This window comes from Triturus cristatus, chromosome 5_2, assembly GCF_964204655.1.
Source record: "Triturus cristatus chromosome 5_2, aTriCri1.1, whole genome shotgun sequence".
Lineage (NCBI taxonomy): Eukaryota > Metazoa > Chordata > Amphibia > Caudata > Salamandridae > Triturus > Triturus cristatus.
Window position 1 is genome coordinate 1,081,682,511 of NC_140588.1, and position 12,890 is coordinate 1,081,695,400.

A 12,890-nucleotide genomic window follows, 5' to 3' on the forward strand; every position below is an offset into this window, starting at 1 on the left:
ACTCTGACCTTAGTAAGAGGCATTGAAGCATTAGAACCTTGATCTCAACAACAGTCATCAAAGACTTAGAACCCGGACCACATCAAGACGCCTCAGAGCTTTAGAACTCTGACCTTAGTAAGAGACATTGAAGCATTAGAACCTTGATCTCAACAACAGTCATCAAAGACTTAGAACCCGGACCACATCAAGACGCCTCAGAGCTTTAGAACTCTGACCTTAGTAAGAGGCATTGAAGCATTAGAACCTTGATCTCAACAACAGTCATCAAAGACTTAGAACTCGGACCACATCAAGACGCCTCAGAGCTTTAGAACTCTGACCTTAGTAAGAGACATTGAAGCATTAGAACCTTGATCTCAACAACAGTCATCAAAGACTTAGAACTCGGACCACATCCAGACGCCTCAGAGCTTTAGAACTCTAAGCTTTCCAAGGTTCATTGATAACTTAGAATCCTGAAATCCTGAGCGTCATCAAAGCCTTACAACCCTGACATCACCAAGATGCACCAGACCTTTAGCATACTGACCTCAACCAGAAGCACTGAAATCTTAGAACCCTGACCTCAAGAGGTTTCGAAGTCCTAGGAGCCCAACCTTACCTAGAGGCATCAACATCTTAGAACCCCGATCTCAACAAGAGATACTGCAGCCTTAGAGCCCTGACCTTACTAAGAGGCATTGCAGCCATCAAATCCTTACTGAAAGCACTGAAGCTTTGGAACCCCGACCTCAACAAGAGGCATTGAAGCTTTAAAACCCTGACCTCAACAAGAGGCATTGAAGCTTTAGAACTCTAACCTCACCAAAAGTAATTGAAGCTTTAGAATCCTAACCTCAACAAGAAGCACTGAAACTTTAGAACCCTAACCTCAACAAGGGGCATTGAAGCTTTAGAACCCTGACCTCAACAAGGGGCATTGAAGCTTTAGAACCCTAACCTCAACAAGAGACATTGAAACGTTAGAACCCTAACCTCAACAAGAAGCATTGAAGCTTTAGAACCCTAACCTCAACAAGGGGCATTGAAGCTTTAGAACCCTAACCTCAACAAGAGGCATTGAAACTTTAGAACCCTAACCTCAACAAGGAGCATTGAAGCTTTAGAACCCTGACCTCAACGAGGGGCATTGAAGCTTTAGAACCCTAACCTCAACAAGAGGCACTGAAACGTTAGAACCCTAACCTCAACAAGAGGCATTGAAGCTTTAGAACCCTAACCTCAACAAGGGGCATTGAAGCTTTAGAATCCTAACCTCAACAAGAAGCACTGAAACTTTAGAACCCTAACCTCAACAAGGGGCATTGAAGCTTTAGAACCCTGACCTCAACAAGAGGCACTGAGACTTTAGAACCCTAACCTCAACAAGGGGCATTGAAGCTTTAGAACCCTGACCTCAACAAGAGGCATTGAAACATTAGAACCCTAACCTCAACAAGGGGCATTGAAGCTTTAGAACCCTGACCTCAACAAGAGGCACTGAAACTTTAGAACCCTAACCTCAGCAAGGGGCATTGAAGCTTTAGAACCCTGACCTCAACAAGAGGCACCAAAACTTTAGAACCCATGACCTCAACGAGGGGCAGTGAAGCTTTAAAACCCTGACCTCAACAAGATGCACTGAATCATTAGAACCTGAAACTCACCAAAAGGCTTTGAAGCTTTAGAACCCTAACTTCAACAATAGGCACTAAAGCTTTCGAACCAAAGTATTGAAGCTGTCAAACTCTGACCTCATCAAAAAGCACTGAAGGTTTAGAGTCCTAACCTCGACAAGAGGCATTGAAGCTTTAGAACCCTGACCTCAACAAGAGGCACTGGAATTTTAGAACCCTAACCTCAACAAGAAGCACTGAAGCTCTAGAACCCTGACCTCAACAAGAGGCACCAAAACTTTAGAACCCATGACCTCAACGAGGGGCATTGAAGCTTTAAAACCCTGACCTCAACAAGATGCACTGAATCATTAGAACCCGAAACTCACCAAAAGGTATTGAAGCTTTAGAACCCTAACTTCAACAATAGGCACTGAAGCTTTAGAACCCTCACCTCACCAAAAGGTATTGAAGCTGTCAAACTCTGACCTCATCAAAAAGCACTGAAGGTTTAGAGTCCTAACCTTGACAAGAGGCATTGAAGCTTTAGAACCCTGACCTCAACAAGAGGCACTGGAATTTTAGAACCCTGACCTCAACAAGAGGCATTGAAGCATTAGAACCCTAACCTCAACAAGAGGCACTGAAGCCTTAGAACCCTGACCTCAACAAGAGGCACTGACACTTTAGAACCCTAACTTCAACAAGGGGCATTGAAGCTTTAGAACCCTAACCTCAACAAGAAGCACTGATACTTTACAACCCTGACCTCAACAAGGGGCATTGACGATTTAGAACCCTGACCTCAACAAGAGGCACTGAAACTTTAGGACCCTGACCTCAATAAGGGGCATTGAAGCTTTAGAATCCTGATCTCAACAAGAGGCACTGAAGCTCTAGAACCCTGACCTCAACAAGAGGCATTGAAGCATTAGAGCCCTAACCTCAACAAGAGGCACTGAAGCTTTAGAACCCTGACCTCAACAAGACGCACTGAAACTTTAGAACCCTAACCTCAACAAGGGGCATTGAAGCTTTAGAACCCTAACCTCAAGAAGCACTGAAACTTTAGAACCCTGACCTCAACAAGGGGCATTGAAGATTTAGAACTCTGAACTCAACAAGAGGCACTGAAACTTTAGAACGCTAACCTCAACAAGGGGCATTGAAGCTTTAGAACCCTGACCTCAACAAGAGGCACTGAAACTTTAGAACCCTGACCTCAACAAGGGGCATTGAAGATTTAGAACCCTGACCTCAACAAGAAGCACTGAAACTTTAAAACCCTAATCTCCGCAAGGGGCATTGAAGCTTTAGAACCCTGACCTCAACAAGAGGCCTTGAAGCATTAGGCCCCTAACCTCAACAAGAGGCATTGAAGCATTAGACCATAACCTCAACAAGAGGCATTGAAGAATTAGAACCATGACCTCACCAAAAAGCATTGTAGCTTTAAAATCTAATTTCAACAAAAAGCGTTGAAGCTTTAGAACCCTAACCTCAACAAGGGGCATTGAAGCTTTAGAACCCTACCCTCAACAAGGGGCATTGACGCTTTGGGACCCTGACCTCAACAAGGGGCATTGAAGATTTAGAACCCTGACCTCAACAAGAAGCACTGAAACTTTAAAACCCTAATCTCAGCAAGGGGCATTGAAGCTTTAGAACCCTGACCTCAACAAGAGGCCTTGAAGCATTAGGCCCCTAACCTCAACAAGAGGCATTGAAGCATTAGAACCATAATCTCAACAAGAGGCATTGAAGAATTAGAACCATGACCTCACCAAAAAGCATTGTAGCTTTAAAATCTAATTTCAACAAAAGGCATTGAAGCTTTAGAACCCTAACCTCAACAAGGGGCATTGAAGCTTTAGAACCCTACCCTCAACAAGGGGCACTGAAACTTTAGAACCCTAAACTCACCAAAAGGCATTGAAGCTTAAGATCCCTAACCTCAACAAGAGGCATTGAAGCTTCAGAGCCCTGACCTCAACCAGAGGCATTGAAGAATCAGAACCCTAACCTCAACAAGAGGCATTGAAGCATTAGAACCATAACCTCAACAAGAGGCATTGAAGAATTAGAACCATGACCTCACCAAAAAGCATTGTAGCTTTAAAATCTAATTTCAACAAAAGGCATTGAAGCTTTAGAACCCTAACCTCAACAAGGGGCATTGAAGCTTTAGAACCCTACCCTCAACAAGGGGCATTGAAGCTTTGGGACCCTGACCTCAACAAGAGGCATTGAAACTTTAGAACCCTAACCTCAACAAGAGGCACTGAAACTTTAGAACCCTAATCTCACCAAAAGGCATTGAAGCTTAAGATCCCTAACCTCAACAAGAGGCATTGAAGCTTCAGAGCCCTGACCTCAACCAGAGGCATTGAAGAATCAGAACCCTAACCTCAACAAGAGGTACTGAAGCTTTAGAACACTGACCTCACAAAAAGTTTCTGAAGCTTTAGAATGCTGACCTCAACAAGAGGCATTGAAGCTTCAGAACCCTGACCTCAACAAGAGGCATTGAAGCTTCAGAACCCTAACCTCAACAAGAGGCACTGAAGCTTTAGAACCCTAACCTCAACAAGAGTCACTGAAGCTTTAGAACACTGACCTCACCAAAAGGTATTGAAGCTTTCAAACCCTGACCTCATCAAAAAACATTGAAGCTTTAGAGTCCTAACCTCAACAAGAGGCATTGAACATTTAGAACCCTAACTTCAACAAGAGGCATTGAAGTTTGAAAACCCTGACCTCAGTATGAGGCACTGACTTTATCACAAAGAGGAAGCGGAAACTTAGAATCCTGACCCCACCGAGTGGCACCAGAGCCTTAGACCCTTGACCAATGTACCTCATTCTTCTCCTTTTGAATTGACTCTAGATTCGCTGTTAGCTTGGATGAGGTTCTCACAACCAAGTTGTCACTTTTGTAGGTTAAATGCCTTCACAAACTAGTTGGTTAAGTAGTAATTATTCAGATATGACCTGATAAAAACGCTTCACTCCCAGACTCTCAAGCCTTCACCATGTGCCCTCTACCACCCTTCCAGAATCTTCTGGACGACACCATTGAATGAATGGAGAGGAGGCTAGAGCATTCCAAAGCTACAGAAGTGTTCACAAAATTCAGCAAATCGAATGATGCTATCTGTTCACATTTCAAAACATTTGGAAAACAGTGAGAAAAATACAAAGTACATATATTAGGGCATATGCCAAGGTGAAACCCCTGCAAAGATGCAGTAATACCGACGGTGGCAATGCCTACACCCAGGGAATTGGTTATACTGGGTGCGGTATTATTGAATAATTTTACAGAGGAAACCAGACTGAGCCCCAGTAGGTTAAACTGTTAAAAAAATAATGTTATCAAAGAAGAAAGGCTGTAGCAGAAAGAACCACAGGAACCCCCATCGCCCCCCCAAACACTTGCAGATGCCCCTCATAAGAGGAAGGCCACAGGCTTAAAAGTGGATGAAATGAGGGAGCAGGAGGCAGGGGCGTCCCTGCAGCCAGTGGTTCGGACGCGCATGACTTCAGGAGAATACCCCAGTGACATTATAGTTTGATCAATTCAAGTGAGAATTGGGGGCTATTGTCTTCACACTATGGAACAAAACTCTTGTGAATTGGACCGCTCCTGAATATGCCTATAATACAATCACAACATCATTTCATAACAAAAGGCAGTGTAATAAATTGAGACTTTAAAATGTCAGTCAAAAAGACAAACATCTTGGGGAGTTGCCGCTGGAGCGCAACAAGATGGCCTCCGGCTCTGAGCCTCACGTTACCTCTGGAACGACGGAACCTCTTTCAGCGGTTCCACTGTCTCTTCTTGAACACAGTCAGCATGCGGCCCCAGAATGACTGGGGAGCGGCATGGACAGTTTATAGAACTTTTGACAGTAGTTTTCCTTGCTTACTAAAGCGTGATACCATGGCTCATGCTGAACCCCCGTGGATGCCATTTTGAGCAGATTTCTCCCGCCGTCCCTGCTATATATATATCTATGATAGATATATCTATATTTTTTTTTTCAATACCATAATATAATTCAATAACATTTAAGTGCATATCCACTTAGAGGTGCTTTTTAGGAGTTGTCTCCCTTATCTGGCAAGATTTTACCACAGGACTAACAGGCTCATTTCCATAATTTTTCACTGGTATGCGGATTGCACTACATCAAGTTTATTTCTTCTCACTGGTTTTTCATTGGTACTTCTTCATTATCACGTTTAACCTGCTGTATAAAACTATCTTCCTGTTCTGTATCTTCCATGGATCTGCAACTGACCTCCTCATCCAAACATTTTTCTCCCCCCACTCTCTCTGTCGCACCCAGGAAGGAACAATGTGGAAATGTTAAGAACAGGTTAAAGAAAGACTCACAATCTCCCTCTCAGTCTCCTTTGTCTCTTACTTTGGACGACATCATGGAGGAAATCAAAAACTTAAAACCTTTTGAAATAAATACCGCTCTTGAGAGAATAGAGTACAAATATCCGATCTTGACTCTAGAGTATCCAAAACTGAACAACGGATCGGCGATGCCCAAGATGTTGTTACATGAGTGAATGTCATGTCTGAGGAAATATCTCAACTCACGAAACACACTGAAGACGTAGAAAATCATAGTCACTGCAATAATCTCAGAATGTATGGCCTTTCTGGAGGCCAGAAGGGTTTGAATTTGATTAACTTTCTACAACTTACCATTCCTAAATTTGTTGGCCTAAGGCATTGCTCCACCCACAACATACAAAGAGCAAACCGAGTTGGCCGCCATCTCAATCCCCTGCTGCTTGTCTGTGGGGCATCACTGCTTATTTTTTTGCAATATTCCAAACTAATAACAGTGCTTTTGGCCTCTAAACAATGCAAACAAATGCTGTGGTATGGCCAGAGGATTTTCATAGGCCAGTATGTAGCTCACTCAATGAGTCTCAAAAGGGAGGAACTTCTTGATCTATGCCCCACCCTGAGATCTATAAAGGCTCGCTATGGCTTTATCCATCCATGCCACAGTAAACTTATGTACAAGGACAAGCCCAATACGTTTGACAACCTCGAAGACTTGTAAAAATGCATTCACTTGTATAAGTGAGAAACAGTAGATATTGGAAAAACTTGAATTCTGTCACTGTAATACCATATAGAATTTATTTTCCTTGATGTTAACTTGTTTGCTTGAGCTTTGTTATATATGAGATCGTAAGTCCTCTTCTTCTCTTTCCTTTGCAGGTCCCGTATAAGTTACAGAGATTAAACTGCTGTGTCCTGTCTTGTTAAACCGATATGTTTTCATTCATCATTGAGTTTGTGCCCAGTTGTTGTTCTGGTATGTTTTCCAACCTCTTTATATTGTTATGTTCATAGTTTCTTTCTCTGTGTCCTCTTCTCTCCCTCTATGTTATCCGTTATCATTCAAAATGTAGTCCTATATTTCATTACTTCTCATTTCTATCGATACTTCTCTACTTCAGGGGGTACAGGCTCCTGGCTGGTCTCTGTCCCAGGCTGCTCCACCACTTTCTCTGTTTACTGCTTTCTGTTTTCATTCATGGTTAAAGTCCTTGGACTTTTATCACCTGCTCTACAATCATCATGAGGAGTTTATTTATCTCCCCTGTGTTACCTTCCTTTTCTCTACCCTCCTTGATTTTTCCCTCTTCTGCCTTTTTCTTTTTTCTTCTTCTGTTCTACTTGGTTATTTCTTTTATAGCCTATTCATTTGGCACTTTATATTTATTTCTATATAAAAAATGTTGGACGATCTCATTTTGTATCTTTGTCACAGCCCTCTTTTTAATTTTCAAAATATTTGTTTTGTAGATCTATATTGTCTTCCTCTGGATTGTTTACTAAGGACAGCAGATGTATTGTTTTGTGGAATGTGAAAGGCCTTTGTAATCCTATAAAAAACAAAGAGTTTAAACTCACTTATCTAGGCTGAAATGTCAGATTGCTTTATTGCAGGAAACTCATTGCGTAGACAAAGAAAATAATACTTTCAGAAAGCAATGGGTGGCTCATATTCTCTGTTCTCCTGCTAATCAAAAACTGGAGTTATAATCCTATTTTACAAATCCTTAGCCCTGGATGTTGTAATTGAAGCTAAAGACGAGTATAGTTGATGGCTAATTTTGACCCTTAAAAACAATAATGTGTCTATATCTATACATAACGGTTTCGGTCCCTTTGGGGTGGATTTTCAATTTTGGAACTAATTTTCCCCTTTGATACAAAGATGTTCAGACGACAACCTAATAGTGGTGGAGGGGAAGAGGGGGTAATCAACTAATGGACATTTCATAGACCATCGATCCACAAATAGATACGTCCCCAACAAAATGCCAACATTTTTTACGAAAGCAATTCATTCTCAGGAATTTACTGATTTTTGGAGGTTTCACCACCCTGATAGTTTGGGGTTTACATTCTATTCACCCATAGACCAATCCACTTCCAGGATAGACTACATATTTGCGGCACATAACATTTTACAAAAATTTTCACAGGCTGAAATTGGTTCCGTCATCATTTTTGATCACGCGCCAATCATTATCGACCTAGACTTATTACCATAACATGCAAATACTAGGAGATTTATCAACTATTTATTGCAGAATACAACATTCGAGGAAAAATGTGAGCAATTTTCTAGTGAAATCTTTGCTCTTAATCTGACCGAGGATGTCTGCATTCATTATGTTTGGGAAGCCTATAAGGTAGCAGTCAGAGGTTCATCATTGAATATGTCACCTCCAAAAAGAAACTTGCACATAAAGAATACACCTCCGTGCCGAAACACATCAAAGATCTAGAAATGAATACTTCACTTCCAACTGTAAGGATATATTATCACGTCTACAGCTAAACTTCAAGTTAATAAAAATCCTATTGAGCACGCAATGGTTGACTTAAAAATCAATGCCAAATACTACGGGGGGTAATAAAACTGGTAAACTCTTAGCCAATTGCTTAAAAATCAAACAACAAAATTATAAAATTATTGTCAACAAAGATAAACAAGGAACGAGCCACCACACTAACCCTGAAATTGTATAATTCTGTGATTTCTACACTAATCTTTATAGTTCAAACACCTCACTCACAAAGAAAATCTTCATAAGTCTGTTAATCTCACATCGCTGGACAAAGATCGTTCAGTAGCTGAGCTCTTTGTTGCTTTATCAAAACTACCCAAAGATAAAACCGCTGGCCCAGATGGGTTTTCCATGGAATTTAGTTCTAAATTTTCTAAACTACCAATTCTCAAACTCGTATTACTTTTCCAGCATTTTCTTTCCATTGGCAAGGCACAACATTCCTCCCTTGAGGCTATGCTTTGTTGGATTTCTAAAAAAAAAGGCTAAGATTTAACCCTGTGTGGGAGTTACAGACCAATCTCACTCAGAAATACTGCTTAACGATGTTTGCAAAATTACTGTCTCAGTGTATTATTTGCATAATCCCAGAAGTTATTGGCATGAAGTAATCTGGCTTTGTCAAAGGACGGCATTTTACTGATAACTCCGGAACCTTTTAAAACATTATTCATCTAGCCTTCCAATGCATATAGCCAGTTGCAGCCATTATTCTAGACGCGGAAAAGCATTAGATCGAGAAAATTGAGATTGAAGAGCTCTGAAAATGAATGGTTTAGGGGCCGGAAATTCTAAAATACATTGGCCTACTTTACTCATCCCTTATCACTTGTATTTTCCTCAATGGCTTAAAATCCTCTTATTTTCACCTAGAAAGAGGCACACGACAGAGGTGCCCTTTTCGTCCATTACTCTTCATCCTTTCAATAGAACCGTTTTTGGATAAGATTCGCCGATCAAGGTTTTAATCATAAAGACACTGAGGTGAAATTTACGGCTCACGATGATGAAGTCCTTCTATGCGTTTCAGATCCCGTACAAGCTATTACAGAATGTTTCGGCTTATTCAATGAATACTCGTTGGTATATGGTTGTAAATTGGGCATTGATAAATCAGAGGTACTCGCTCTTACCGTATATTGTCTTAAAGAAATGTTCACAGATTCGGGTTTCACTTGGAGTTCTATCTCTAACAAATGCTTAGGTATTCTAAACGCCACTTCTTTACATGAAGCTATACGTATTAATCTGTCGACAGTTAGGCAAAAAATACTCACACTCTCAGAGAAATGGGCACTACTATTTTTGGAGGTTGATTAGACACCATTAAGATGACGATGCTACCTATCATTAACTTCTACTTCTCCATGTTACCAGTGAAGCCCCCAAGACACTTTTTCAATTTTTAAATAACTCCTTGAGAAAAGTTTTGTGGACAAACAAGAAAGCCCGCATTTCCTTGCTTGAAGGTCCACAACCCAAAGCCTTTGGAGGGGTAAACGTGCCCGATTCTAAGAAGTACCGCTCCGTTTATACTCTTTAACAGATTGGGACCTCTTTATCATAAAATCCTGGTTCCATCCCCACTATATAGAAGGGTCTATCTACACCCCATTCCCCTTTCATTATTTGGTGCGCGTTTCACAACCTCACAAATCTCTTTCTTCACCCCTTATTACGTTCTCTGTATCTTTAGCAAATCCCCTTATCACATATTCATGCTCCGACTTGAAAACTTCCTGTTGCCCCCAATTTAGTATAATAAACATTTTTCAAAAAATAATATAGTCATAGAATCCTTTCTGACTCCGGTCTTCTCACTTTTCCACTCTACAAATTAAATGTGTGATTCACACTTCTTCACTTCGGTGCTATGATCGACTCAAGGCCCACTTCTACAGTCACCTTCACTCCAACCACAGCTCCCGCCCAGATCATAGTTCTCACACATTCAATTTCCCCAGTCCCACCCAGGCCTCCCCTATCTTTAAAATATTCATACTGACTTTCCTAACTCTTCCGCAGGGCAAAAAAGAACAAGAAGCCCAGCTGAACGGGGAGCCCCCCCCCCCCCCCAAGAGTGAATCCCTCTACAGTTACAGCTCCAACCCTGGACTCAACACCGCGCTCCATCTGCCAGCACCACACAGACAATATGTTTCTTTTATACCAGGCTCCATCTTACCCCTCTTTCTTGTAGGAGTAAAAACTATCTATGGATCATAAGTGGATAATAAATGCTGGTCATGTACCAAAGAGCACAGAGATCTTGTTCCCATGTTTTTCGTCGTCCGATTAGCCGCGTTTGGTCACAAGTCTGGGCCAGACTGACTGACATCTGTTCCATTTCCTCTCCCTTCGATAAAATGCCCATTTTTCTGGGTGGTTCTTCTACACTCTGTTATGAGGGGCAGGTGTGCTGATGTGTCACTGACAGTTGCTTTACAGGATATCACATCCAGTTGGAAGAACGTCCAGGAAGATGGGTTCATCAAATGATGGAATATACTCTCCAGACACCATATATTAGACGTTGCTAAAGTCCCTTCTACACAACGAGTCAAACCAGCTCCACTGAGAGCTCTAAAGTGGACGCCACGCTCTACCTTACTTTCTAGAGAACAGAACACTTCACCTGCTCTGATTCATGGTTCCACCCTCCATAACAAACCTTTGTTGTTGTTGCTATTATAAATCATCCATAAGATACATTTGCATCCTCTAATCCCTTTTTCTCTATAATAGGCGACTTTTCCTCTCTCCAAACCATTACGGAAATTGTACAATGCTATGTTATGGTATTGTTCGTTAGGACATCTATTTACACGCTTTCCATATTTGATATAAACTTACTTTGTTCTTAATGACAAATCTTTTTTAGGTACAAATGATATTTTGCATTTACTATATCCTGGTGAGATGTATTTCCTTGATGTTTTATTTACATTGCTGATTGTTTTGTAACTCTTTAGTAAAGCATTTTCAAACTAAGAATAGACAAATAGCTCTCAAAGACGTTCAGCAATCACAGAGGTCACGTGCACTGGGATTACAGAAGCGCACGAGGTAGAAAATAAATGGGGGAAATAGTAGGGGTATGTGCTGTTCAACAAACCATATCCAGTAAAAAGGGTCGGTGGCAGGGCAGACTCGGCCTTTCATCCTGACTGGGGCAATAGAAGGAGCAACACCGAGTCCCATGAAAAGTAATGTAACCACTGAGATGTCAGCGGCAGTTTGGGGGAACACCTCGTATATGGACACGATAATAGTATAGTTAATATTACTTTCATTGCAATGTACACGTTGCTCGTGATAATGTCTGATTGTGTCTGGGTGCGCACAGCTTCTCTGTGATGCGCTGTGGTTTCGGGGTTAAATAATCGACCGAAAGGGCTCCTGGTAAAAGATAATGGAAACCTTTCTTTTCTATCGGAAATCACGTTTTATTCGGTCTGTTGATTTCTAATGTGCGGTATGAGCACATGACGTCTTTGTTATTGCTTAGTCTTTGGGGGGAGACGGCATCTTTTAGCCACACACGAGTGCGGGGGGCTATTTCAGTCTCCTCGCGTTTTCTTTAATGTACAAGTGACTCACCGGAGCCTCGTTACAAACCCGCCTGGGCGGGGGCGCCTGCGAGCCGTCTATGGTTGTAGCTCATTCATGCTGCCGCCTTATGCTGCCTCGAGGGGCGCTAGTGAACCCGGAGACTTGCCATGGCAAGCAGTGCGCGGGTTGCACTGGGGGACAGTGAGGGCTTGGCGGCCACTCCGCTATGGCGGAGGAGCGTCGCCCCACCACTGATTTTAAGCCGTGCGAAGCAGAACCGTGAAATGATAATGACTTTGAGTTATCTTTTTATGTTACCTTTGCGGGCGGGCGAGAGGGCGGGGCTGCTCTGCACTCCAAGCAGGCGAGGAGTGCTTTGTCCACTCCTAAGTGCACATGACTGTTTGGCTGGCCCTCTGGGGCCGCCCAAAACAGTCCTGCGCACTTTCCCCGCTCTCCATGCAGGCTGCATTACAGCCTGCATGGATAACATGCTCAGGCCCACATTCCCTGGTCGAGCGTCGAACCAGAATGCTCAAAACCAATCACTATGCTGCATTATGATTGGTCAGTGGAGCCTGGGTGCTTACCAATTACAACGCTGCATTTCAGCATTGTGATTGGTCAGTGAGGCCTGCTTCCTGTTCCTCGACGTGCACAAGGAGAACTGAAGCCGAGACATGGGACCCGGCCAGCGGCAAGGTACGTTTATTTTGTATTTATTTGTTTGAACATTGGCACCATGCGTGCCCCCCCCCGCAGCCTCCCCCCCCCACCTTATCCACCTGCGCCTGGCTTGCCGCCTGCGAGCCATACTGGCTGCCCCTGGCCACAGGCATA

The 12,890-nt window shown here is 42.5% G+C and overlaps 1 protein-coding gene across 3 annotated transcripts in view; it reads right to left on the reverse strand.

Annotated features, from left to right (window-relative positions):
• Positions 1-12,890, reverse strand: part of LOC146829706 (neuroligin-3) — a 1,048,059-nt gene that overhangs the window by 101,519 nt on the left and 933,650 nt on the right. The gene's annotated exons all lie outside the window — the stretch shown is intronic.